Source organism: Sapajus apella, unplaced genomic scaffold, assembly GCF_009761245.1.
Source record: "Sapajus apella isolate SASKATOON/1434 unplaced genomic scaffold, GSC_monkey_1.0 scaffold393, whole genome shotgun sequence".
In the NCBI taxonomy this organism is placed as follows: Eukaryota; Metazoa; Chordata; class Mammalia; order Primates; family Cebidae; genus Sapajus; species Sapajus apella.
In genome coordinates, this window is record NW_022437330.1 from 36,291 (window position 1) to 64,128 (window position 27,838).

Here is a 27,838-nt window from a genome sequence, read left to right on the forward strand (position 1 = left end):
TTTGTTCACTGCATTATTCTAGTACTAGTAAAGTGTCTGCTCATAGTAGATGCTCAGTAAACCTGTGTTTACTGACTAACAAAAATGGAGCCAATCTATCCAAACTATCCACTTGGGCTTTCTCTATTCTAAATGTGCATCCACATTTTTAATGGTGTAACGTACCTTGAATTCTCTTTCTAACCCTTTGTATATCTCACCTACTATATAACAAAAGCTCCTCTTTTCCTTTCAGCATCCAGCTGTTATCCTTGAGCAGGGGCCATGCTAATCTTCTCAGTATGGTTCCAATTTTAGTATATGTGCTGGCAAGGCAAGCACGGCCTAAATATATTTTCTTTCCAAATTATCTTTTATTTTCTTCCAAGCCAGTGGATTCCAAGCTCCACATACTCTTATCATGACAGAAATACATCAGGAAACCTTTGAAAAAAGTGACAAGGTAGAGATACACTGTATAGCCGTTACTATCTTCAGTTTTCTAGGTTTGTTTGTGGGTTTTTTTGTTTGTTTGTTTTGTTTATTTTAATTTTTTTTTTTTTTTTTTGAGACCGATCCTTGTTCTGTCACGCAGGCTGAAATGCAGTGTCATGATCTCAGCTCCCTGCAACCTCAACCAACTGGGCTCAATTGATCCTTCCACCTCAGCCTCCTGAGTTGCTGGGACTACAGTCACAAGCTACCACACTTGGCTAATTTTTGTATCTTTTATAGAGACACAGTCTCGCTATGTTGTCCCAGCTGGTCTTAAACTTCTGGGCTCAAGTGATCTGTCTGCCTTGACCTCCCAAAGTGCTGGGATTACAGACGTGAGCCTCCACACTTGTCCTCTTGGCTTTCCAGTTTTCTTCTACTGTCAGTGTATGAGCAAGGGATGAGTGAGAGGGTTTTTCACTCCATTCCTGGCTCAGAACTCTGACAATTCCTGATAGCAGTATGCTCTCATATCCTATTATTAATAATCAACTTAGAGGTATTTTTCCTTTGGGGGAATTATTATTAAAAATATTTTTTCTCTGGAGGGAATTTCACATAATGTTGCAACAACTGTAGTTCTAGCCTAACGCTTTTTCACTGTAAGTTTTTAGGTTTTTATGTATAAAGAAACCCAGGAATCTAGAACTGAAAGTGAAAGTGAAATCTAACAGAACACAGTGTTCTGATTGTACATCTGAGAGTCCTTGTAAATGCTGAGGATTTCCTGGTCTGTTGAAAACTTTATAATATCTTGCAAATAAAATTAGACCAGTCTTGAATAAGTGCTAAAGATGATCAAATTTACAAAGAAACCTTCTTAAATGTTAACTTTTAGTCAATATGATGAGGTTTACCCCTCATAAATGGTGGCTTACTTTATTTTATATGATAGTACTCTAATAAAATATAATTTATAACATGTAAAGTACACAGATCTTAAAAGTTTATAGCTTTATGATTTTTGACAAACGCACTCAGTTAACCATCAACGAGATCAAGATCAAGGACATGTTCCATTACGTCAGAAAATTCTTTCATGACCTTTTTCAGTCCGTACCAAGTTATAATGCCCCAGCCACCCACCCCCACAATCACTATTATGATTTATCACCCTAGATCTGATTTGTCTGTCCTTGAACTTCATACAAATGGAATCATATGACTCATACTAGCTTCCTTTACTCAACATATTTCTTAGTTTCATCGACATTGTAGTGTGTATCAGTAATTTGTTCTTTTTATTACATAGTAGTATTCCACTGTACAAATATACCATATTTTGTTTGTTTCTTTCTTTTTTTCTGAGACGGAGTTTTGTTCTTGTTGCCCAGGCTGGAGTGCAGTGGCATGATCTCAGCTCACTGCAACCTCTACCTCCCAGGTTCAAGCGATTCTCCTGCCTTTGCTCACTGCAACCTCTACCTCCTGGGTTCAAGCGATTCTCCTGCCTCAGCCTCCTGAGTAGCTGGGATTACAAGTGTACAACACCATGCCCGGCTAATTTTTGCATTTTTTAGCAGAGACGCGGTTTCATTATGTTGGCCAGGCTGGTCTTGAACTCCTGACCTCAGGTGATCCACCCGCCTTGGCCTCCCAAAGTGCAGGGATTACAGACGTGAGCCACTGTGCCGGGCCTACCATAGTTTCTTCATCCGTTTTCCTACTGTTATACATTTGGGTTATTATCTGGTTCAATCTCTTGTGAAAAGAACCTATAAACTTTTTTCTTTTTTTGAGACAGAGTCTCACTTTGTTGCCCAGGGTGGAGTGCAGTGGCGCCATTTCAGCTCACTGTAACCTCCACCTCCCAGGTTCAAGTGATTCTCCTGCCTGAGCCTCCTGAGTATCTGGGAGTACAGGCACATGCCACCACGCCCAGCTAATTTTTTGTATTTTTAGTAGAGATGGGGTTTCACCATGTTGCCCAGGCTGGTCTTGAAATTCTGAGCTCAAGTGATCTGCCCACCTTGGTCTCCCAATATGCTAGGATGACAGACATGAGCCACCATGCCCAGCCCAGAACCTATAAACATTTTAGGTTTTTTTTTTCTTTAATGATGTAGATGAGGTCTCACTATGTTTTCCAGGCTGGTCTCAAACATCCGAGCTCGCCTTCAAGTGGTCCTCCCACCTCAGCCTCCCAAAGTGCTGGGATTACAGGTATGAGTCACTGTGCCCAGCCCATTTTAGTTCCTTTCTTTTTTTCTTTCTCCTTTTTTTTTTTTTTTTTTTTTTGGTGAACCTATGAATTCATTTCTGTTGGATAAATACCTGGATATGGAATTGCCATTGGGTAAGTGTATGTTTTAATTTATTAGAAACTGCCAAAAGTTTTACAAAGTCTTTGCGCCATTTTACACTCCCACCAGCCGTGTATAAGAGTTCTAGCTGCTACACATCTTTCCCAAGGAAATATGAGCCTTTTTAAGTTTAGCTCTTCTTTTGGATATATGGTAGCACCCCATTATGTTTTTAATTTTTCTGTCCCTAGTGATTAATGATGTTGACTATATTTCATATGTTTCTTAACAATTTAGATATCATCTTTTGTGCGGTGCCTGTCCAAATCTTCCTTCAATTTTTAAATTGAATTGCTGGACTTAAGGGAATTCTTTATATACTCTGGATATGAGTCTTGTCATTGACACGTGCATTGTGAATATTTTCTCCCCATTTGTGGCTTGCCTACCCTTTATTAAGTTTCTTTTGATGAGTAGAATATTTTAATTCTATGAAGTCCAACTTATAATTTTTTATGCACAGTGTGTTTTATATCCTGTTTAAGAACCCTTTGCCTACCCTAAGATCACAAATATTTTCTTCTATATTTTCTTGTAGCTTTGTGATACTGACTTTTATATTTAGGACTATTGAACTGGAAAAGTTCCCTTGTCCGTCTCGCAGGGCATGCAATGGGGGAATGGCTCACTTCTTCAGTGTCCCCTGCTCCAACCTCTTGGGGAGCATACAGATAGGCAGGTTGTGGGGCTTTGATCCCACAGCGTGTCTAGGGGTGAATGTTTACAGCTGAAGCCCCAATGAGTGTGTGTTACAGGGTGCTCTTTTAATTTAGCTGTCTGTAGGCAGCTTGTGTTAGCTCAATTAGACCCCTGCCTTATCTCCAGGAAAGAGGGCTTTCTGTACCCCAAGGATTCTTGCCTTGGTGTACCAAAACAATCGGATCACACATGGGCTTGGAGAATGAGTGCAAGGTTTTATTGAGTAGAAGTAGCTGTCAGCAGATGGGGGAGCCAGAAGGGAGATGGTTTTCCCCTGGAGTCAGACAGCCCCGCGCCAGCCTGGGCTTTCCTCTGACTGCCCCAGCCAAACTTTGCGTTGTTCTGTGGTCAGTGGCCTGACAGCCTGCTGGTGTGCTCCTATGCCAGTGCGCTCCTCTGTGCCCCTCTCCATGTCCAGCCACCTGTATGTCTGCCTGCTAGAGTCTTGGTAGGGGAGGGCGGCCGTTTTATAGGCACAGGATGGGGACATGGCAGGCCAGGGTGGTCTTGGGAAATGCAACATTTGGGCAGAAAAACAAAAATGCCTGTCCTCACCTAGGTCTGTGGGCACAGGCCAGGGGATGGAGCCCTGGCCAGGGATCATGCCCTCCCTAGCACTTCCCTTCCACTTCACTATCATGTATCTCAAATTAATTTTTTGCATGTGGTATCAGATGAGGGTCAAAGTTTATTTTTTCTCTAAAATTGTCCTAACACAATTTATTAAAAAGATTCATTTCCCCTTGAATTGCTTTAGTGACTTTCTCAAAAATCAACTGAATATATACATGAAGGTCTGTTTGTGGACTCTGTCTTGTTAATCTATTTGTCTATCCTTATGCTAATATCATAATGTATTGATTACTGTATCTTTATAGTAAATATTGATATCAGAGGGTGTACATTCTCTAACTTTGTTTTTTAAAATCGTCTTGGCTATTTGGGGTCCTCTAATTTTTCATGTATCTCAGAATTGTAAATATCTTTTTAAAAAAGATTTATTTTTCTCCTGGGAATTTCAGAAGTTTTGACATTTTAATGTTATTGAATCTTCTAATCCATATACATAGTGTATGTCTACCCTGTTTGTTCTCTTTAACTTCTTTTATCCCCGAACACTTTATCTCTAATTTCTTTCTTTTCAGTGCAAAGATCTTTCACAATTTTTGTTAGGTTTATTCCTAAGTATTTCATTCTTTTTATGCTATTTATAAATACTTTTTAAAAATTTAGCTTTTCAGCGGTTGATAATATTTTACAGTATATTCTCAGATATTTACAGCTAGTGTGTAGTAATAAAATTGATCTTTTGTAAAAGGACCTTGTATTCTGTTACCTTGGTAAATTCACTTATTGTACTTGTTTCTTGGATTCTTCTGGGTGTTCTAGGTGAATGATGATGTCATCTAGAGATAAAAACAATTATATTCCTCCTTTCACATCTGTATTCTGTTTCTTTTCCTTGCTTTATTGCACTAGTTAGGATTAGGACCTCAAATACAATGTTAAATAGATGTGATTAGAATCGATATCCTTACCTGAGGGGAAAAGTGATCTTAATTGTACTTTCTCTTACTCTTTATCAAATTAATTTATCAATTAAGGAATTTTTTTCTATTCCTAGTTTGCTATGAGTTTTTTATTCTACTCATAAATAGAGGGTATGAAAATACAGTTGAGTAAAATATGTCAAAATGTTCTCCATAAACTCATTTTATCAACAAAATAGCTTAAAATCTGACATTTACTCTCATTTCATAATATGCTTCTAGAAAAATCAAAGTTCTCTTTATTAGTAGTTGTAAATGACTTTTCAAATATATCTAAGTGACAATCTGTTCGTGAATATTCTCTGGCAATTCCTGGTTGGTTATAGCTTAATAAAGCAATTGTCACCTTAAATTGTTGAATGTGGGCTTGGTGTCTTTCAATATTTCTGGAAAGTCTCAGCCACTGTGTCCTTATATTAGATTTTCCCCAGTCTTTTTATTTCTGCTTTCTGGATCTCAAATTAGACAAATATACTCAGGAGGCTGAGGCAGAAGGATGGCTTGAGCCCAGGAATTTGAGGCTACAGTGCATTATGATTGTGCCACTGCACCCCAGACTGGACAACAAAGTGAGATCCTGTTTCAGTAGGGGAAAAAACAACAAACAAATCTGCTTTTATTTTTTTAAACATAATAAAGGTACTTCTCTTACATTTTATTATGATTCTAGTATGCGTTGTGACTTTATGTGAAAGCTCATAGTCATTGGGTCTCTACCAGTGGATTTTTGAGACCCAATTTTCGGATGCATTCCTCCAGAGAGAAATTGAATTTGCTTCTGTCAAGCAAGCTAATTTTTAAAAATAGCTGCAAAATGTTCCATAGTCTAAACATACAATTTACTCAATCACTTCTTAACTAATCAAGTTAATTTTTTAAAATAGCTACAAAATGTTTGATGGTCTAAACATAAAGAACTGCCATAATCTTTATCTCAGATGGCATCAATATCTCAGAATAAGAACTAAACTTTCCATACATCGGACACTTTTCTAAGTACCTCAGAAATATTAACTCATTTAATCCTCACAACATTCTTAAAAGATGTGTACCATTATTATTAACCTCATTTTACAGCTGAGGTCCAAATTGCTGCACAATGGATAACTTGCCAAGTCACCACTGTGGTAGGCTCTCTAGAAGCAGAAATTGGTACAGGGACTCAGAAACATGGGAGATTGGCTGGGCATGGTGGTTCATGCCTGTAATCCCAGTACTATGAGAGGCTGAGGCGGGCAGATCACCTGAGGTCAGGAGCTTGAGACCAGCCTGACCAACATGATGAAACCCCATCTTTAATAAAAATACAAAAATTAGCCATAAATTACAAAACTTAGCAGGTGCCTATAATTCCAACTACTTGGAGGCCAAGGCAGGAGAATTTCTTGAACCTGGGAGGTGGAGGCTGCAGTGAGCCGAGATTGTGCCATTACATCCCAGCCTGGGTGACAATGTGAAGACTATGTCTCAAAAAAAGAAGAGAGAAAGAAAGAAAGGGAAAAAGGAACACAGAAGATTGCAAGCATGACCTGGATTATAGTGGGGTGCTTTTAGAGACAACATCTGTAAAAGAATGTAGAAAGCAAATTTGAGCAGAGGTATAAGTTAAATCATAACACAGTTGCAACAGAGGTCTCAGCAGTTCTGATGGGAAACTCTGAAACTGGGATGGCACTTGAAAAATGTGTAATTGAAGTGGCCGGGCTTTATACTCCCATATCGAACTGTTGGTTAGCATCTTAGGATGCTGCTTGAGAAACCGTATGTGAAGCAGCTGCTTTAAGCTCAGTATGATGCCTTAGGATAGTGTCAGCTGAGAGCCATCACAGCCAACACTCCCAGCAGCTGGGGTTATAATTGTGATATGAGTGAGGCTGGGCACAATAGGGCACGGTGGCTCACGCCTGTAATCCCAGCACTTTGGGAGGCTGAAGCGGGTGGATCACCTGAGGTTAGGAGTTCGAGACCAGCCTGGCCCTGGCCAATATGGTGAAACCCCATCTCTACTAAAAATACAAAGCTGGGCATGGTAACAGGTGCCTGTAGTCCCAGCTACTCGGGAGGCTCAGGCAGGGAGACTTTCTTGAACCTGGGAGGCAGAGGTTGCAGTGAGGCAAGATTGTGCCACTGCACTCTAGCCTGGATAACAGATCAAAATTCCGTTTCAAAAAAAAAAAAGTGATACGAGTGAGAAAACATAAATTATGCTGCCAGCTTTCGTTTTTGATTAGTGAAAATTCTGCAAATATTCTTTTGCTTCAAGAAAATCTTAAATTGGAGTTAACAAAAGAGTAAGGCTTTTTTACAACTCAACCAATGAACATTGGAAAACACAAGATCATTCGAGTCAATGTCTTCCACTTCTTTCCACAATTCCGTAAGCTGGCACCGATTTGTAGCATTTGCATGTATGTATCACACAACTTACATAACTGTATCCACTAAGCTTTCCATGAGCCTGATTCAGAACACTGAGCACAAATACTTTCAGTATGTATTTATGATGAAAGACAGAAATAAAGGGACACAGTAACCTCTTGTTTTAAACTTTCATAAATTCATATCTAGAAGAAATTCTTCTTTGATAATATTAAAGTTTCAAATATTTCTATACCATGAGTTCAACCTTTTAGTTTACAAGTTGGCAACATTTCATATATTTGGAAGTTCTTTGAGGTGAAACATACCTGAAATATTAACTGGGCATGACTTATCTAAAGGTAAAGGAAAGTACTTGCAATTTTTCAAAATTTTAATCAATTATCTTTGATATTCTTAAAAAGGGCTTGTAGGCTATGGGCAATTGTTTGGTGGCATAATTTAAAATATTTTACTTTTTGTAAAATAATCATTTTTACTCTTTTCCTAATAGTTTTCTAACTAAATTTTCATAACTATAATAATAGTGTATTTTGCCATGTCACCATCTAAAAATGGTTTTCTTTTTTATGCCAGAATCCAAGACGTTTAATCACTGCCTAAAGTTACAAGCCCAGATCCTGTTAAGCATAATGTTTGAAAAATTCTGGGGAGATGGGCACAGTGGCTCCCAGCACTTTGGGAGGCCAAAGCATGTGCATCATGATGTCAGGCATTCGAGACCAGCCTGGCCAACATGGTGAAACCCCATCTCTACTAAAAATACAAAAATTAGCCAGGTGTGGTGGCATGTGCCTGGAATCCCAGCTACTCGAGAGGCTGAGGCAGGAGAATCGCTTTAACTGAGGAGGCGGAGGTTGCAGTGAGCCGAGATCGTACCACTGCTCTTCAGCCTGGGCCATAGAGCAAGACTCTGTCTCAAGGGGAAAAAATTTTTTTTGAAACAAGGGTATGTGAAGCGAAGTTGCAGCAGACCCGCAACTGCCATTGCTACTGTTCTAGCTTCAGTTTCACGATGTTTCCCTTGGCCAAAACCACACTAAGTCATTTTCAAGTTTGAAGCATTTAGCAAATAATAGCAAAGCAGAGCCACCAGAAACATACACCTGATTGCCATGATAAATATGGCATTGCTGTGTTAGCTAGTGGAGCTAATTTCTGTATTACTATGTGAACATAACAGCAACATAAATTGGAAGACAATGGAACCTGCCCTCTGTTGGCAGAATCTCACCCCAAATGAATAGGGAGATAAGTAATCATCCCTGCTGGTATAATACTGAATTGTTTCAAAACCAACTTATAATTGATGCGAGGTAAAAACACTGTGAACCCATTAAAATATGGCAGTATCGAAAAAATAAAGTATATTTGAAACCTTAAAAAATATTTTTTGTTACATATTTACTTTAGATTTCAGGTGACTAACTTAACCTATTCTTTTCAATTATTTTTTGACTGTTGAGAGAAAACGTCAAATTTGCTATGTAGTATCTGAAAATATCTCTAATATTACTTTAATATCTTTTAAAAGTTGGTGCATTGACTGGGAAACAAACCTGGGCCTCCCACATGGCAGATGAGAATTCTACCAATGAACCACCTTACACCTTCCCAAGACTAAACCAGGAAGAAGCTGAATTCCTGAATAGACCAATAACACGGTCTGAAATTGAGGCAGCAATTAATAGCTTACCAACTGAAAAAAGTCTAGGACCAGACAGGTTCACAGCTGAGTTCTACCAGAGGTACAAAGAGGAGCTGGTACCATTCATTCTGAAACTATTCCAAACAATACAAAAAGAAGGAATCCTCACTAACTCATTTTCTGAGACCACTGTCATCCTGATACCAAAACCTGTCAGAGAGACAAGTGAAAAAGAAAATTTCAGGCCAATATCCATGATGAACATTGATGCAAAAATAATAAAATACTGGCAAACCAAATCCAACATCATATCAAAAAGCTTACCCATCACGATCAAATCAGCTTCATCCCTGGGATGCAAGGCTGGTTCAACATATGCAAATTTATAAATGTAATCCATCACATAAACAGAATCAAAGACAAAAACCACATGATTATCTCAATAGATGCAGAGAAGGCCTTCGACAAAATTCAACAGCCCTTTATGCTAAAACTCTCAATAAACTAGATATTAATGGAACATATTTCAAAATAAGAGCTATTTATGACAAACTCACAGCCAATGTCATACTGAATGGGCAAAAACAGGAAGCATTCCCTTTGAAAACTGGCACAAGAAAGGAAGCCCTCTCTCACTCCTCCTATTCATCATACTATTGGAAGTTCTGGCCAGGGCAATCAGGCAAGAAAAAGAAATAAATGGTATTCAATTTGGAAAAGAGGAAGTCAAATGTCTCTATTTGCAGATGACATGATTGTACATTTAGAACACCCCATCATCTCAGCCCAAAATCTTCTTAAGCTGATAAGCAACTTTGGCAAAGTCTCAGGATACAAAATCAATGTGCAAAAATCACAAGCATTCCTATACACAAGTAACAGACAAACAGAGAGCCAAATCATGAGTGAACTCCCATTCACAATTGCTACAAAGAGAATAAAATACCTAGGAATACAACTAACAAGGAATGTGAAGGACCTCTTGTAGGAGAACTACAAACCACTGCTCAAGGAAATAAGAGAGGACACAAATATATGGAAAAGGATTCCATGTCCATGGTTAGGAAGAATCAATATTGTGAAAATGGCCATATTGCCTGAAGTAATTTATAGATTCAATGCCATCTTCATCAAGCTACCTATATTATATATTATATATTACCTATTCTATATCTAGAATCTACAAAGAACTTAAATAAATTTACAAGAAAAAAACAAACAACCCCATCCAAAAGTGTGTGAAGGATATGAGCAGACACTTTTCAAAAGAAGATATTTATGCAGCCAACAATTCCTCACAGAATTGGAGAAAAAAAAAAAAACTTTAAACTTCATATGGAACCAAAAAATAGCCCACATAGCCAAGATAATCCTAAGCGAAAAAAAAAAAAAAAAAAAAACTGGAGGCATCACACTACCTGACCTCAAACTATACTACAAGGCTACAGTAATTAAAACAGCATGGTACTGGTACCAAAACAGAGAGATAGACCAATGGAACAGAACAGAGGCCTCAGAAATAACACCACACATCTACAGCCATTAGATATTTGACAAACCTGACAAAAACAAGCAATGGGGAAAGGATTCCCTATTTAATATATGGTGTTGGGAAAACTGGCTAGCCATGTGCAGAAAGCTGAAACTGGATCCCTTCCTTACACCTTATACAAAAATTAACTCCAGATGGATTAAAAATTTAAACATAAGACCTAACACCATAAAACCCTAGAAGAAAACCCAGGCAATACCATTCAGGACACAGGCATGGGCAAGGACTTCATGACTAAAACACCTAAAGCAATGGCAACAGAAGCCAAAATTGACAAATGGGATCTAATTAAACTTAAGAGCTTCTGCACAGCAAAAGAAACAATCATTAGAGTGAACTGGCAACCAACAGAATGTGAAGAAATTTTTGCAATCTACCCATCTGACAAAGGGCCAATATCTAGAATCTACAAAGAACTTAAATAAATTTACAAGAAAAAAACAAACAATCCCATCCAAAAGTGTGTGAAGTATATGAGCAGACACTTTTCAAAAGAAGACATTTATGCAGCCAACAAACATGAAAAAAAGCTCATCATTATTGGTCATTAGAGAAATGCAAATCAAAACCACATTGAAATATTATCTCATGCCAGTAAGAATGGCAATCATTAAAAAATCTGGAGACAACAGATGCTGGAGAGGATGTGGAGAAATAGGCATGCTTTTACACTCTTGGTGGGAGTGTAAATTAGTTCAAACATTGTGGAAGACAGTGTGGCCATTCCTTAAGGATCTAGAAATGGAAATAGCATTTGACCCAGCAATCCCATTACTGGGTATATATTCAAAGTATTATAAATCATTCTATTATAAAGACACATGCACACGTATGTTTATTGCGGCACTGTTCACAATAGCAAGAACTTGGAACCAACCCAAATGCTCATCAGTGATAGCCTGGACAAAGAAAATGTGACACATATACAACAAGGAATGCTATGCAGCCATAAAAAAGGATGAGTTCGTGTCCTTTGCAGGGTTATGGATGAAGCTGGAAACCATCATTCTCAGCAAACTGACACAAGAACAGAAAACCAAACACCGCATGTTCTCACTCATAAATGGATGTTAAACAATGAGAACACATGGACACAGGGAGGGCAACATTACACACTGGGGCCTATCGGGCGGTGGGGGGCTAGGGGAGGGATAACAGGGGGTGGAGGATAGGGGAGGGATAGCATTAGGGGAAATACCTAATGTAGATGACGGGGTGATGGATACAGCAAACCACCAGGGCAAGTTTTGTATTCCTACGTAACAAACCTGCACGTTCTGCACATGTACTCCAGAACTTAAAGTGAGATATATATATATATATATATATATATATATATATATATATATATATATATATATATATATATATATTTGTATACAACAAGAAAACAGCTTTTTTGTTTTGCCCTGCCTCAACAAATTGCAATTGCCATTCATTGTGAACTTTAAGATATAACTTCTTCCAGGCTTTTTTTTCTTTATTGTTCTGGTTGTAGTACTGGTAGGCTACCACCATTTGATTCTACATCAGTAGTATGTCTTAGCTTTAAACTTAAATTTTTTCCCATACTTGCTTTTAAAATTAGAACAGGCTGGGTGCAGTGGCTTATGCCTGTAATCCCAGCACTTTGGGAGGCCGAGGTAGGCAGATCAAAAGTCAGGTGATTGAGACCATCCTGGCCAATGTGACGAAACTCTGTCTCTACTAAAAATACAAAAAATTAGCTGGGCGTGGTGGCATGTGCCTGTAGTCCCAGCCACTTGGGAGACTGAGGCAGGAGAATTGCTTGAATGAGGGAGGCGGAGGTTACAGTGAGCTGAGATTACGCCACTGTACTCCAGCCTGGTGAGGGAGCAAGATTCCATCTCAAAAAAAAAAAAAAAAATTAGAACAAAAATATTATTCTGTTATAATAATAAGCATTTTCATTTAATTACCAATTACAATTTATATAGATATCACTTTAACTTGTGCAACCTGCATAAAACATTCAAATAATCATGTTACAATGTTACATGGGTATATAGGAAAAATCACTTAAATAATTTTGTGGACACCAACTAGACTGGTAATGTGTTCATATAACATGATACACATGTGCACAGTGCACCAAACAATGTCACAATGACATCTTACATGATGCAACAGTTAAAGTGAAATGTAGCCCTATCAAACCAATGGAGTTGTATTAATGCAAAAATATCTTACATTGGTTCAATTTTAATTATAAATAAAAATTACTCTCTCAAAAAAAAAAAAACTGAAATTAAACATTTATTTCCTCAGTGGTGCTAGCCACATTTCAAGTGCTCAAACACCCACGTGGCTAGTAGCCATCATATTTAACATGACAGCTTTGTACCATATATGACTGTTCCTGGCTTGCTTTTGAATCCTGACTTTGATCTTCTCACTGTTTGCTGTGCATTGGACTCTTAACCCTTCTGATGGACTCACTCATTGCCCCTCACTGTTCTTAATTAAATCAGACTATGGTGTTCTAGTTTCAGCTTTTTTGGTCCCTTCCTCTAGCAGCACCTGCTTGGTTAGGGCTTCTCCTGGACCAGCCTGACTCCTCTGCAAGGTTGGGGGAGTAGGATGGGGCAAACAGTAAGAAGGAAACAGGTCAAGATGAAGGAGGAGGCTATTACAAAGCAAACGGCAGCCCTAAATAATTCTTCTTTCTTATCTTGGACAAAAGCTTTCAAAAAAATTACAGAAGATGTTACTTAAGCACAGATGTAATTATTTTTGAAAATCACACAAAATAGTGGAAGAACTGAAAATTAGCCAACATTCTAATTTTCAAAAAGGAGAAGAAGATTCTGCAGACAATTCAGACTGAATGCATTTAATAACCATCTTAAGCAAGATCCTAGTATGAATTTGTCAAAAATTGGCATGTGAACTTTTAGGTAACGAAGCAGTGATTGCCAGGTGATAACCTGCATGCATATGAAAGGATCTGGGCCCAATACACCCACTTCCTGTTTTGATAAGTCGATGAAACTGGCGGTAAGGCTGCAGATGCCTGAATTTCATTAAAACACTTGGCAAGTTTCTCACAATATTTTTGTAGCAAAATGGACACGAACAGGTTGAATGATAGTATCACATTGTATCTGATGTTCAATCCAACTTGATATTTGTTAAACAGACTCTTTTCTCCCTGCAGAAGATTTGGACAGTCTCTAGAGAGATGATGCCTCGGGATCTCATATCAAATCTGTCCTTAATAGTTAGTGAACATGATTAATAATAGATCGGCTGAGGACACTGGGCATCATATTTATAGCTAGTAGAAATCTAGGCTTGATAACTGGTAAATTGGATAATAGTCTCAGAATTCAAGCAGCTCTCAAGAGTTGTAATTTGTGGTTTAAATGTATCTCACCAGGGCATCAAATAGCTCAAGAATAAAATTGCAGAGATGTGATTCTTAGTATAATTTGTGTTTACCTGAAGTTATACCAGCTTGGGGTGGGGTGGGGTGGGGAGTATGTACATACAGTTCCAGGAAAGTGGGAAAGTGAATTGTGGGTCATGATGTCAGTAGTCTCTGATTACTATAATTACTGCACATTTAGCTCCATGGTTACTAGCTCATGGTTACTAGACATCTAGCCCCATGATTACTATAATTACTGGCCATCTACCTTTTCCCCCTGCCCTCCCGGCTCACCCCACCCACCAACAGCACACTGAATGGCTCTCAGTGAACAGTTTGAGTTGGTTTTGAAACAATTGTGGTATTGAAACAATTGTTTCAGCATTCAAACAATTCAGTATTACACCAGCTGGGATGATTACTAATCTCACAATTCATTTGGGGTGGGACTGAGCCAACAGGTGGCAGGTACCATTCTCTTCCAACTTCTGTTGCCGTTTATATCCACACAGCGATATAGAAACTAGCTCCAGTAACTAGTACCGCATGACAGTATTTGTGACAGCAATGAGGTGTGTGTTTCTGGTCTCATGTGCTGCTAGCACTGATCTGGCCTTGCTGCCTTGTAGCCTCTGTCCTGACAGTGGGTGCAGGTTGTTGCTGTTGCTGCCACTTCTACCTGGGCAAGCTCCAGCCAATCCTCGGTTCCGCTGCCACTTTACCACACTTAGATGGTGAGAAGGAAGTGCTTAACTGATCCCACCACAGTTAAGAAGTGTTCATTTTCCACTATGCAATGCAGAATGGTGATCTTCAAAGTTGAAAACTGATTTTTTGCTGACGAAGCATTTCTACTCGAGAGGACGGAAAATGAAGCTGGAATTTGCAGCTGTATGGCCTCTTTTCCAGTCCCTCCACATTGCCCCAAATATTGATAGTGGAGGCGCTGGGGTTTTTCTCACTGCCACTTACACTCATCATCTGAAGAAAATTGTAAGCTGAATGCTTATAAATTTATATCTATAGTCTATATTTCTACACTGAGATTTATTTATTTGCTTTTTTAGTATCTGCTGGTATAGTATATCTAGGCGTATTTCAGTGTAACCACCTGGCTTCATAGTTATCTTTTATTCATCTAGAATTTGTACCCACTAGAAGATAAGTCTGATGAGAGCAAGGACTTTGTATCCTCAGAACATAGAATAGTGCCTGCCACTTAGTAGACACTTAATACATATTTAATGAAAATTTTAGTTCAATATGAAGACTTTTCTAACCACAGAGGTGTTCACAATTGGAAAAAACTTTCCCTCAGTGGCACGGAGCTTCCTATGACTGAATGTTACTTGCCAGGGATATTGAGCAATACATGCAACTACTGACCAGAAGCAGGGAGGAAACGAAAAGAGATTCTATTAATTTATTTGCATGAAATGTGACTATTATAGGATTAAATGTACAAATGTAGTTGAATTTTTCATAAGCATAACTAATGTCTCTCTGCATCCTCCAATTCTTTCTCTTCCCCTTATGTGTTCTCTCTCTCCCCAACACACACACACATCTTTATGTAACCTGGATGCTGCTACTTGGTAGCTATCCTGACCCTTGAGATCTTGATTGACTTGAGCTCAAGTTGCATGATGTGGAATGCCCAAGATTTCTATGAATTACCGAAAATTTATGTGGCCCATAATCCCCTGGGCTTCAAGAATCTTCATCTATGCTATCACTGACCAACCACCACCAAGACAGATGTGAAATCCAGCCTTTGCATAATTTTCCACCAACTAAGGTATGTCGACTCTTCAGAATCAGTGGGGTCAATCATATCACTTGCTGCCCACAATGACTTGCACATTTCTAGGAAGTCCTTTGTAGACTCTCTTCCTCCAGTGCACCACCCAACTTCTTTCTCCTGCCTCTTCCCCCCGCTTCCCACCTCCTCTGCTGTCCCCTTTTATCCCCTCCACCTCTTTTTCTCTCTCATCTTCTCCTCCCCTTCCCATCCCTCAGCTCTCTCTTCTCATCTTTTCCCTCACATTGAAGAACACCAATTTTTTTTTCCTCTGTAAAGCACTATTCCAATCTACACCAGGCTTTGGTATCCACCATTTATCTGACATTTACCTATCAAATGCCTCTGTTCCAAACAAAGATTATTCTTTACCCACAAACAACTGTGGTGTAAAGTATCAGTATGATTTTCAATTGCCATTTGTTACATCAACACATTTTGAGCCCAGTACATATATGCCAGTCTTTACTCTTGTTTAATTTTTACTCTTTAGCCTGAAGTAACACTAAGGAACATAATGCTGGAATTATTCCATATATGGTGATATGGTTTAGATGTTCATTGCCTCCAAATCTTATGCTGAAATGTAATCCCCAGTGTTGGAGGTGGAACCTAATGGGAGGTATTGGATCACAGGGCAGATCCTTCATGAATGGCTTAGCACCATCTCCTTCGTAATGCATGAGTTCTCACTCTGTCAGTTCACCTGAGATCTGGTTGTTAAAGAGTGTGGCACTTCCTCCCTCTCTCTCTTGCCCCTGTTCTCTCCATGTGGCATGCTGGCTCCCCATCAACTTCTGCCATGATCGAAAGCTTCCTGAATCCTCATCAGAAGCAGATGCCAGCACCATGCTCCTGGTAAAGCCTGCAGAATTGTAAGCCAATTAAACCTTCTTTTTTGGAGATGGAGTCTCACTCTGTCACCCAGGCTAGAGTGCAATTGTGCGATCTGGGCTTACCACAACCTTCGTTTCCCAGGTTCAAGTGATTCTCCTGCCTCAGCCTCCCGAGCAGCTGAAACTACAGGTGCGTACCACCATGCCTGGCTAATGTCTTTTTTTTTTTTTTTTATTTTTAGTAGAGATGGGGTTTCACCGTGTTAGCTGATCTCCTGACCTTGTGATCCAGCCACCTCGTTCTCCTAAAATGCTGGGATTATAGGCATGAGCCACCGTGCCCAGCCACAAAACTTTTTTTCTTTATAAGTTACCCAGCCTCTGGTATTTCTACATAGCAACGCAAGAATGGACTAACACAGAAAATTGGTACCTAGGAGTAAGGCATTGCTATAAAGATACCTGAAGACGTGAAACTGGCTTTGCAACTAGGTAACAAACAGAGGCTGAAAGAATTTGGAGGAGTCAGAAGGCAGGAAGATGAGAGAAAGTTTGGAACTTCTTAGAGACGGGTTAAATGGTTGTAACCAAAATGCTGATAGAAATATGGACAGTGAGGGCAAGGCTGACAAGGTCTCAGATGGAAATGAGGAAGTTATTGGGAACTGGGGTAAAGGGCACCCTTGTTAAACCCTAGCAAAAAACTTGGCTATATTGTGTCCATACTCTAGGGAATTGTGGAAGTTTGAACTTAAGAATGATGACCTAGGGTATCTGGCAGAAGAAATTTCTAAGTAGCAGATTATTCAAGATGTAACATGGCTGCTTCTAACAGCCTATATCAGATGTGGGAGCAAAGAAAAGACTTAAATATAAGTTGGAACTTATATGTAAAAGGGAAGCAGAGCGTAAAAGTTTGGAGATTTTTCAGCCTGGCTCTGTGGTGGAGAAAGAATCCAAGCAGGCTGTGGAGCAACCACTTGCTAAAGAAACTAGCATAACTACAAGGGAGCCAGGTGCTAATATACATGACAATGGGAAGAAGGCCTTAAAGACATTTCAGAAATCTTTGAGGCAGTCCCTCTCAACAAAAGGCCAAAGGCCTAGGAGGAAAGAATTATTTCAGGGGCCAGGTGCAGGGCATTGCTGCCCTGCTCAGCCTTAGGACACTGTTCTCTGCATCCCAGCACTGCGCTCCATCCACGGCTCAAAGGGCTGTAAGTACAGCTCAAGCTGTCTCTTTGAAAAGTGCAAACCACCGTAAGCCTTGGCAGCTTCCACATGGTGTTAAGCCTGCAGGTGTACAGAATGCAAGAGTAAGGAGGCTTGGCAACTCCCACCTAGATTCCAGAGGATACATGGGAAAGCCTGCATGCCCAGGCAGAAGCCTGCAGTAGGGACAGAGTCCCTGCAGAGAAACACTACCAGGCAGTGCTGAGAGGAAATGTGGGGTTTGAGACCCCACAGAGTCCCCAGCAGGAAACTGCCTAGTGAAGATGTGGGAAGAGGGCCACTACCCTCCAAGCCCGAGAATGGAAAAGCCACCCGCAGCTTGCAATCTGAGCATGGAAAAGCCACAGGAAGTTAACGGCAGCTCACTAGAGCACCCACGGGGATTGCATTCTGCAAAGCCATAAAGTCAAAGCTGCCCAAGGCTTTGGGAACCCACTTCTTGCACCAGTGTGCCCAGGATACAGGACATGGAGGCAAGGGAAATTATTTTAGAATTTAAAGTTTAATGCCTAGCCTGTTGGGTTGCAGACTTCCGTGGGGCCAACTGCCTCTTTCTTCTGGCTGATTTCTCCCTTTTGGAATGGAACGTCTACCCAATGCCTGTACTACCAGTGTATCTTGAGCGTAAGAAACTTGTTTTGATTTCACAGGCTTCTAGGTAGAAGGAGCTTGACTCAAGTCTCAGATGAGACTTTGGACTTTTGATTGGATTAATGCTGGAATGAGTTAAGACTGTGGGAAACTGTTGGGAAGGGATGACTGTATTTTATAATGTGAGAAGGACATGAGATTTGAGAGGCCAGAAACGGAATGATATGGCTTATGTGTTTGACTCCTCCTAGTCTCATGTTGAAATATAATCTTCAATCATAAAGGTGGGGCCCAGTGGGCGATATTAAATCATGGGGGGGCAGATCTTTCCTGAATGACTCAGCACCATCACCTTCATGATGAGTGGGTCTCACTCTGTTAGTTCACCTGACATCTGGTTATTTTTAAAAGAGTGCAGCATTTCCTCCCTCTCTGTCTTGCTCCTGTGCTCTCCATGTGACATTGTGGATCCCAAATGCCTTCCAACATGATTGTAACCTTCCTGAGGCCTCACCAGAAGCGGATGCCAGCACTATTCTTCCTTAAAACCTGCCAAACCATGAGACAATTAAATCTCTTTTCTTTATGAATCACCTAGCCTCAGGTATTTCTTTATAGCAATGCAAGAATGGACTAACATACATGTTAAGTGAATTCTCATTTAGAATAGTTAGAAAATTAGACATTAAAAACATCTATTTTAACTTTTGGGGTAAATGGGAATTAAGCTACTTACTATTCTTATAGATAGGAATGAATTTAATTCCCTCCTCCTCCATGAGAACTATCTTTTTGAAAAAAAAGTAGTTTATTGTCTTTTCTGGTTATGAAATTAACACAAACACAATCATAAGATTAGAAAATACAGACAATTAGGATGATCAGTATGATAGCTAATAGCTTTTAGTATGTATATGTTCAGCACTCTTCTAAATGGTTATGCTTTACATATACAAATATGTTGAATTCCTCAGATTGCCCATGAGGTAGGAAATATTATTGCCTCCATTTTGCCCATGATAAAACTGAGAGGTACAGAGAGGGTAAGTTTTTTCCTCAAGGTCAAACAACCAGAAAATAAGGATCACAAATAATCACATTATCTAGAGACAATCATCATTTCAGTGACTATTTTCCATGCTTTTCTTTATCATATCTTTATTTAAATGAGATGTTAAATGACAATTTTGTAACCTGCATTTATTTTTTTTAGTCTGTCTTATTTGTTACTCAAAAAAATCTTCTTTTTGAATGGATTCAGACTTAGAAGTAGAAACTCACAGACAGGACAGTCTGTGTCTCTTGGTAATCTGTTCTTGATGCTTTTCTTTAGCTTCCTTCATCCTCTTGCCAAAAGTTTAGCATATTCTGCAGCCTCCTCCTTATTTTTCTTAGTGTTCTGTTTCTTCAGAGCAATAAGCTGCCATTTGTGCTGTAGGACACGTGGAGGAACAAAATACTGAATCTTGGGTGCTTTCGTCCTAGGTGTCTCACCTTCTTTGTTTAAGGGCTTTCTTACAACATACTGGTAGACATCCCCTTCTTTAGAGAGACTGAAACGCATGCAGGTTCTGCTAGCTCTTTTGGGCCCCAAGTGATGAGGCACGGTAGTGTCAGTCAGTCCAGAAATATCCTTCTCTCCGTTTTTTTTTTTTTACAATAACCAAGTTGAGAATGCTCAGGTTGGCATCCACAATGCAACCACAAGCAGATTTTTGCTTATCTTTTTCCAGTCCTATAACAGGAATGCCTTTTACACAGTAGCAGATGGACACGGCCATGGGTCAAGACACCCTGCTTCATGGGGAAACCTCGCTTGTCAATCCCATTGCTGATTCAGAACATGTAACCCTTCCATTCTTTATCTATAGCATCAGCAGCAACTTCTGTGGCCATACACTTCTCATAAAAAGTATGAAGCTTGTGTTCATTGTCTGCTTTAATGAGTTTCTGGCAGCCAGTGGCTGGGAAGATGTTCAGCTTCATCTTGAAGCAGCTGATCGCCTCTGAGGCACCACGAAAAACAGCTGTAACCCTGCATTTATAACCTAATAATATTGCATCAGCCGGATGTGGTAGCACACTCCTGTAGTCTCAGCTACCCAGGAGGCTGAGGCAGGAGGGTCACTTGAGCCCAGGAGTTTGAGACCAGCCTGGGCAACACAGTGAGATCCTGTCACTAAACAATTTTTGTAATTATCAGGGCATGGTGGGGCATGCCTGTAGTCCCAGCTACTCAGGAGGCTGAGGTAGGGGATTGCTTGAGCCCAGGAGTTAAAGGCTGTAGTGAGCTATGATCACATTGCTATGCTCTAGCCTGGGCAACAGAGCAAGATCACATCTCTATTTAAAATAATAATAATGATAATATTGCATGGATAGCTTTCCATGCCAATAAACATAATCTTCACCATCATTTTTATGGCCACAGTGTTCCACTATACGGAGATATGTAATATAGCCATTTTACAGTACTTTAAATAATGTTGAGATTAATATCTTATCCATTCATTTTTTTGTTCACCTGTCTGATATTTTATCTGGATACAAATTTCAGGAAGCATTGATATTAAATCCAAGAGAACACATCAGTTTATTTTACATACTTGAGACTAGAGATAATTGTATTTTTTGTAAGCATTGTTTCTTTTCATCACTTTTCTAGATTGAATATTAACAACAAAATGGATAATTAGGTGCCTTCCCATTACAGAGGAAACAGGCCGCTATGTGTTATTTTTTCAAATCAAACTACTATCAGTAAATTTGGCAAAAATAAGCAGACGAATATAATTCCCCATGAGCTCACTGGGCTTCTCATAGTTCGTCACATTTGAAACAGTAGACAGTGAACTTTTGTTTGATGGTGCTGTTAGCACCTTCCAGCGGTAAGAAAGCAAAATCTGACCATGATGGTTCAGGTTTGTAGGGGTTGTTTTAAAGTAAAAACCCCAAACAAGAACAGAAAACCAAATGCCACATGTCCTCATTCATAAGTGGAAGTTGAACAATGAAAACACATGGACACAGGGAGGGGAGCATCACACACCGGGGCCTGTCGGGACATGGGGAGCTAGGGGAGGGAGAGCATTAGGACAAATACCTAGTCCATGCAGGGATTAAAACCTAGATGAGGGTTGACGGGTACAGCAAACCACCATGGCACATGTAAACCTATGTAATAAACCTGCACGTTCTGCTCATGTATCCCAGAACTTGAAGCAAAATTAAAAAAAAATGCAAACAACAACAAAAAAAACCCAAACATAGCATAGCTTAATCATATTTTTTCTTTTGTTTTGGTAATACAACCACAAGGACTAGGAAACTCCAAAAAATAAACCAGATATTTTGATGTTAATATGAGCATAATTTCATCTTAAGTATGAAACCAGGTATTGTAGTTCAACTCTAAAAGATCAGGGAATGTAGTTCAGCTCTAAAAGCTCTAAAAGGTCAGCTCTAAAACATTCAAGGAATGTTAGGTGTTTTTTTTAAAAAAAAAAAAAAAGGTCAACCTTTCCCACTGTCTCAGACTTGTAAACACCTACTTAAACTGTATTTGTCTTTGTGGTTAATTAAGATTTTTTTTTTTTTGAGACAAAGTCTCACTCTGCCACCCAGGCTGGAGTACGGTGGCCCGATCTTGGCTCACTTTAACCTCTGCCTCACTGCAGCCTCCGCCTCCTGGGTTCAAAATTCTCTTGCCTTAGCCTTCTGAGTAGCAGAGATTAGCCCACCACACCCTGCTAATTTTTCTGTTTTTAGTAGAAACAGGGTTTCGCCATGTTGGCCAGGCTGGTCTCAAACTCCTGATCTCAGGTGATCCACTCACCTCGGCCTCCCAAAGTGCTGGGATTACAGGTGTGAGACACGGTGTCCTCCCAAAGTCCTGGGATGACAGACATGAACCACCATGCAGTTAATTACTTTTTATATAACCTCCAGCTCAGCATACTACCACTGACTTGCAGTTATACAGAAATGCTAACAGGATGGTATTGTGCTAAATCGCATTCATCTGGCAACAAGAATAGAAGATGTGACATTAGATATTTAGTAACAAAAGAAAGAAAATGTGGCCCTATTCAGACCAGAGAGTACTGAAGAAGAATTATCCTCCCGTTTCTGTCAATGACATTCCCTGCACTGAAACAGCTGATCTCTGGCCTCATATTATGGTGAGATAATTTAAAATGCCACTACGAAGAGTATCTGTTTGGCATGATTCAGAACTGTGAACATCATTAATTTGTCTCTTCCCTTGTATGACAAATCTTCTAGTCACTTAGGACCCTAAGAATGCCCTGAGAGTATTTCATAGTTCTGAGACTTAGACCTAAGACTATAATCGGATTATGACCAAGAGGGGATTTGAGTATAAGATCAGTTATAACTTCTTCTAGCTGTGTCCTTCTGTTTCCAGAATATTCCTCCCCTCGGGAAGCTCGGGTAGCCTCACTCACTGCTGTTGGCACCACATCTTCTGTAAGAATAACTAGGTGGTGTGCTGGGGAGGCAGTGAGATACTAGCGGACACGTGAGAAGTTCATCCAAGTTGGGCCCAAAATAAGCCCTTCCTGGCCTTGCGTGGTGGCTCACACTTGCAATCCCAGCACTTTTGGAGGCTGAGGCAGGCAGATCACGTGAGATCAAGAGTTTGGGACCAGCCTGGCCATCACGATGAAACCCTATCTCTACTAAAAATATAATAATTAGCCAGGCATGGTGGCGTGTGCCTGTAATCCCAGCTACTCGTGAAGCTGAGGCAGAAGAATCACTTGAACCTGGGAGAGAGGCTGCAATGAACTGAGATCTTGCCACTGCACTCCAGCCTGGGCGACAGAGCAAGACTCCATCTCAAAAAAATAAATAAATAAAAATAAATAAATAAATACGCTCTTCCTAATAGAGAAGATGGTAGCAGCATTTACTGGAGAAAATTGGACAGTCTGCCCCTTCCTTTCTGGAAGGCAGTTTTTTAGAGGGTAGACAGTTATTGCTGCACAGAGGTTGCTCATCCTTATTACTGTTGCTGTGTGCCTTTCTGTGTGCTCCAGAGCTCGTCTATTTCACCCTTCACTCAACAGTCTTTACCAGAGGTCCAATTCTAGGGGCTGGGAAGGCCATGAACAAGACAGGCAAAGTTTCAGTAAGCGGACATTGGGGAGATGGTACACAAGTGAGTAGTGACTATTCTCCAAAAGCAAAGACAGTGGGATAGGAAGTGATGATTCTACAGAGATGCTCAGGAAAGCCCATCTGGGGAGATTTTGTATTTCAGCCGAGACCTGAAATAAGTGAGCCATGTGGGAAGGTCGAGGGGCAGAGATAATAGCAAATGCAGAGCCCTGGAGGGGACGGAGCTTAGTACTCGTGAGGACCAGGAGGAGGACTTCCAAGATAGCCGGGGGAGTACAGGAGGCCGGTGGGCAGGTGGGCAAGAAAGGCCATCAAAATAATGAGGTGTTCTCCACCACAAAGCAAATATTGTAAGACAGTCTCTGAAAAAATGTTGCTGGCCAAAAATCTGGACAATCAGTAACAAAATAAATGACAAATGCCACACTGTAACTAAACTGCAATGAAAAAATGCATCTGGGATTTAGCTTCCCCAAACCAAGGCATAATCTGGAAAACATTATTAGTTCACTCAAGTATGTTTTGAGCACACAGAATATGCTTAGGACCTACTAGTGAATGGGAGTACAGTGTTTAGAGTTCATAGTATAGCAAGAAAGAAGCACAACAAAGTTCCATTAAATCTGGCTTTGTGAACCATTGATGAGTGTCATGGAGAAAGATAACAGGGGGATGGGAGCAAAGAGAACAGGAGAGATTGGGAGGAACATGCCTTGAACAGGTTGCCAGCCTCCTGACTGGGGAAGTCGCATCTCAGCTGAGACCTGAGTGAGCACGAGAGATGCAGCGGGAAGACAAGCTTCTAGAGAGAGGGAACATGTGCCAAGGCCTCCGCTGAGCAAGTGCAGCTGGAATGAAGTGAATGAGGAGAGACAGGCAGTAGGAGAGGAGAGAGTCAGGTTTCCTGACATTTTGGGCTGGTCAATTCTTTGTTGAGGGCTGACCTGTGCCTTGCAGGATGTTAAGCAGCATCCCTGGCCTGTACCACACTAGATGCCAGCAACACCTTCCTCTGCTCCACCCCAACCTGTGACTACCAAAAAAGGTCCCAGACATCACCAGATGTCCCCTGGGAGGCAAGAGAAGCACTGAGCTGGAGGCTCAGGCAAGGCCAGGTTAAGCACAGCCTTGAAGGCCATGATAAGTCACTTTATTCTTTCTGAGTCCAGTGGTGTGATAATGTTATACTCCCCAAAATTCCTATGTTGAAGGCCTAAACCCCAGTGTGATGGTATTAGGAGGTGGGGCCTCTGGGGGGTGATTAGGTCTTGAGGGTGGAGCCCTCATGAATGGGAATTAGTGCCCCAATAAGAAAAGACAGGAGAGAGTTTGCTTTTCTGCAATGTGAGGATGCAATCAGATAGACATCTGTAAATCAGAAAGCTGGCCCTCACCAGGTTCCAGACCTACCAGCACCTCAATCTTGGACTTCCCGGCCTGCAAAGCTGTGAGAAACAGATATTCGTTGTTTAAGCCTCCCAATCTATGGTAAGTTTTAGAGCAATCTGATGCGACTGAGACAAATAGAAAGCCATGAACAATTCCAAGTAAGAGAAATACTTGATCACAATTACACCATAGGTAATTGAACCTTGTATTACTATCTTTGAAAGTTCCCTTTCAAGACTATTGAACCACCATGGTCACTACAATTTTGAACCTGCCACTTCCAGTTTAGCCTCAGCTTGTGTCTCCTACATCCAAATCTTGTGCTAGGTTCATTCCCTGGAGTAACTTCTGCTGGTTCAGACAACCACCACCACTGATGTTGTTTTAAGCAGGCAACTGGGGAAGGGTATGGACTGAAACACACTTTGCTTCTCTGAAATATGGGTATCTTATCTGTCTCAAAGAGCTGTTGCAAGAATAAGTGAAAAATAAGTGCCTGGCACAGCATCTGGACATAATGGCATTCTATAAATCTTAGAAGGAAATAGAACAAAATACCTCTTGTGGCAGACACAGAGGTGTGCCCCTCAGATCTCCTTTCAAGAAAAAATTTTGCTGCTCAGCTGCCAAGAATGCATTGAGCTGACAGCTTCCAGCTGTTACCACCTCCAGAATCTGCCACATTTTGGCTAAAGTCGTGTTCTTCCTGGAGGGGCACCAGGGCCTAGATATTTCTGCCAAATGCAAGACTCCCTCTAACAGGCAATATTGCTCCAGAGCTCTCTGCTGGGTGGGTGGAGACTCAGATCTGCAATGCTGTCTGAGCTTTCCCACCCAATACTGCTTCTCCAGTCTCATTCACTTTTCATGGGCATTACTTCCCACTAATCCTCTTGCACTAACTCTGTCTCAGATCTGCTTCCCAGAGGACCCAACTGATGCCTCTCTCTATTTACTTTGCCCTCTGCTGGCATCTTTCTTCTCCTTCTGTGTTTCCAGATTCCTGTTCATCCTCCTAGTTTCAACTCCAATGTTACTTTCTTTGCAGAGTTTTCAGGAACCTCTTACAATTACATGCTTCCTCCTCTGTGTTCCCACAAAATTTTGTTTATATCTGTAATACAAAGAAGCAGAAGGGAACAGTATTTATGGAACACCTGTTTTAGGCCAAGAGTTGTACTGAGAAAATTTCATGTTTATGTATCTACATTCACTCCGAGTTTTCTTACTAGCCTGGGAGATAAGGCTTAGCATTCTTATTTTGTAGATAAAAATTCAGAGTTGCAGTGGCCTGTATTCCAGAATAACATTTCATTTCAGTCTGACAAAGGACCAGGATATTTAATTTCATTATACTACTAAGCATTTAATGTACTTGATTGCACTTTATCTGATTGCATGTCTAGTTTTAGGGAATGGAAACGCCCTACTTGTTTTTATAAATAATAATAGAACCTGGTTCTATGTCATATACATTTAGTAAATGCTTACCATATGAATGAACGAATTGTGGCTGGATTGGACTTACTCTTCTTCTGTGTGAAAAGGTGCATTTTGAATAATTGCTAAAATGCATAATAATGAGACAACCACAGGCCCAGATAGAGCAGAGCTACCCAGTTGCTATTCAATGCTGGGATTAGATAAAATTAAAACCACTGGATTCTGTGGAGGCAATAATGGGATTTGCAGCTAGGATGTTTCAGATTTTAAAAACCTGTCACTTATGATGAGGAAAACAAGGCCAGGTCAGCTAGGCCTGAGGCCAAATGGGGAAGGAGATCAGGTTTAAGAATGAAAACGGCAGACCTAGTTGATTTGCAGAAAGCGAGGGATCCTTACAGCTTCTCGGGGTGAAACGTAAATGTTAGATGTAAGTCTAGGGAAGGAGATTCTGGGTCTGCTACAACAGAGGGGGGTGGGGGGAGTTGGGGGGGGGGGGGGCGTGGTAACTGCAGGGGCTGGCTCGTGGTGGGTGCAGGGTGCAGGTGTTAAGTCTGCTGCAGGAAATTCTTGTTTTTTGGTTTTTGTCTTTTCTGAAGGAACAAATAGCTTAGCATATTATCGTTATTTTTGGCTCCCAAGTTTGAGACATCTGAACTAAATTGCTGACAGCTACACTCCCACTGCAATGCTTCATGGCTTGTCCTCCATTTTGTTGGCATGAAAATCTGGGGAGTTGCAATAGAACAGATAATATGTGAGATTATTTCCAAGGAGAAATGTTCATGATTCTCAGTCCCTTAGAGGGCTGGCAGGGGATGAAGGAGCAGCCATAACGGGGCTGGATCAGGGGAGTTCGGGCATACGCGGCTGATGTGATCCTGATGTGAAGCCGCCACCTTCCCCTGGACTGATCAGATGCTTGCGAAAATGTGCACACAGATCCGAATAAACAGTGCCATCTAGTGGCAACTCACTTGAACTCATCCATCCATTTATCCACTCAGTGTTTGTAACAGGGGCCGGGTGCAGTGGCTCACGCTGTAATCCCAGCACTTTGGGAGGCCGAAGCGGGCGGATCATGAGATCAGGAGTTTGACACCAGCCAGGCCAATATGAGGGAACCCCATCTCTACTGAAAGTCCAAAAATTACCCGGGCGTTGTGGTGCTTGCCTGTAGCCCCAGCTACTCAGCAGACTGAGGCAGGAAAATCGCTTGAACCCGGGAGGCAGAGGTTGCAGTGAGCCGAGAGTGTGTCACTGTGCTCCAGCCTGGGCGACAGAGAGACACTCTCTCTCTACATATAGAATATATAGAGATATATAGAATATATAAATATGTATGCAAATATATATAGAATATATATATTTTTTATACACACACACACACACACACACACACACAGA

The 27,838-nt window shown here is 40.6% G+C and overlaps 1 non-coding gene and 1 pseudogene across 1 annotated transcript; both read right to left on the reverse strand.

Moving 5' to 3' along the window:
- Window positions 1-213: 213 nt before the first annotated feature.
- Window positions 214-321, reverse strand: LOC116545836. The gene has a single exon (XR_004266472.1). It is a non-coding gene; the product is annotated as a U6 spliceosomal RNA (small nuclear RNA).
- A 19,113-nt stretch (window positions 322-19,434) lies between these two features.
- LOC116545834 lies at window positions 19,435-20,443 on the reverse strand (annotated as a pseudogene).
- Window positions 20,444-27,838: the final 7,395 nt, after the last annotated feature.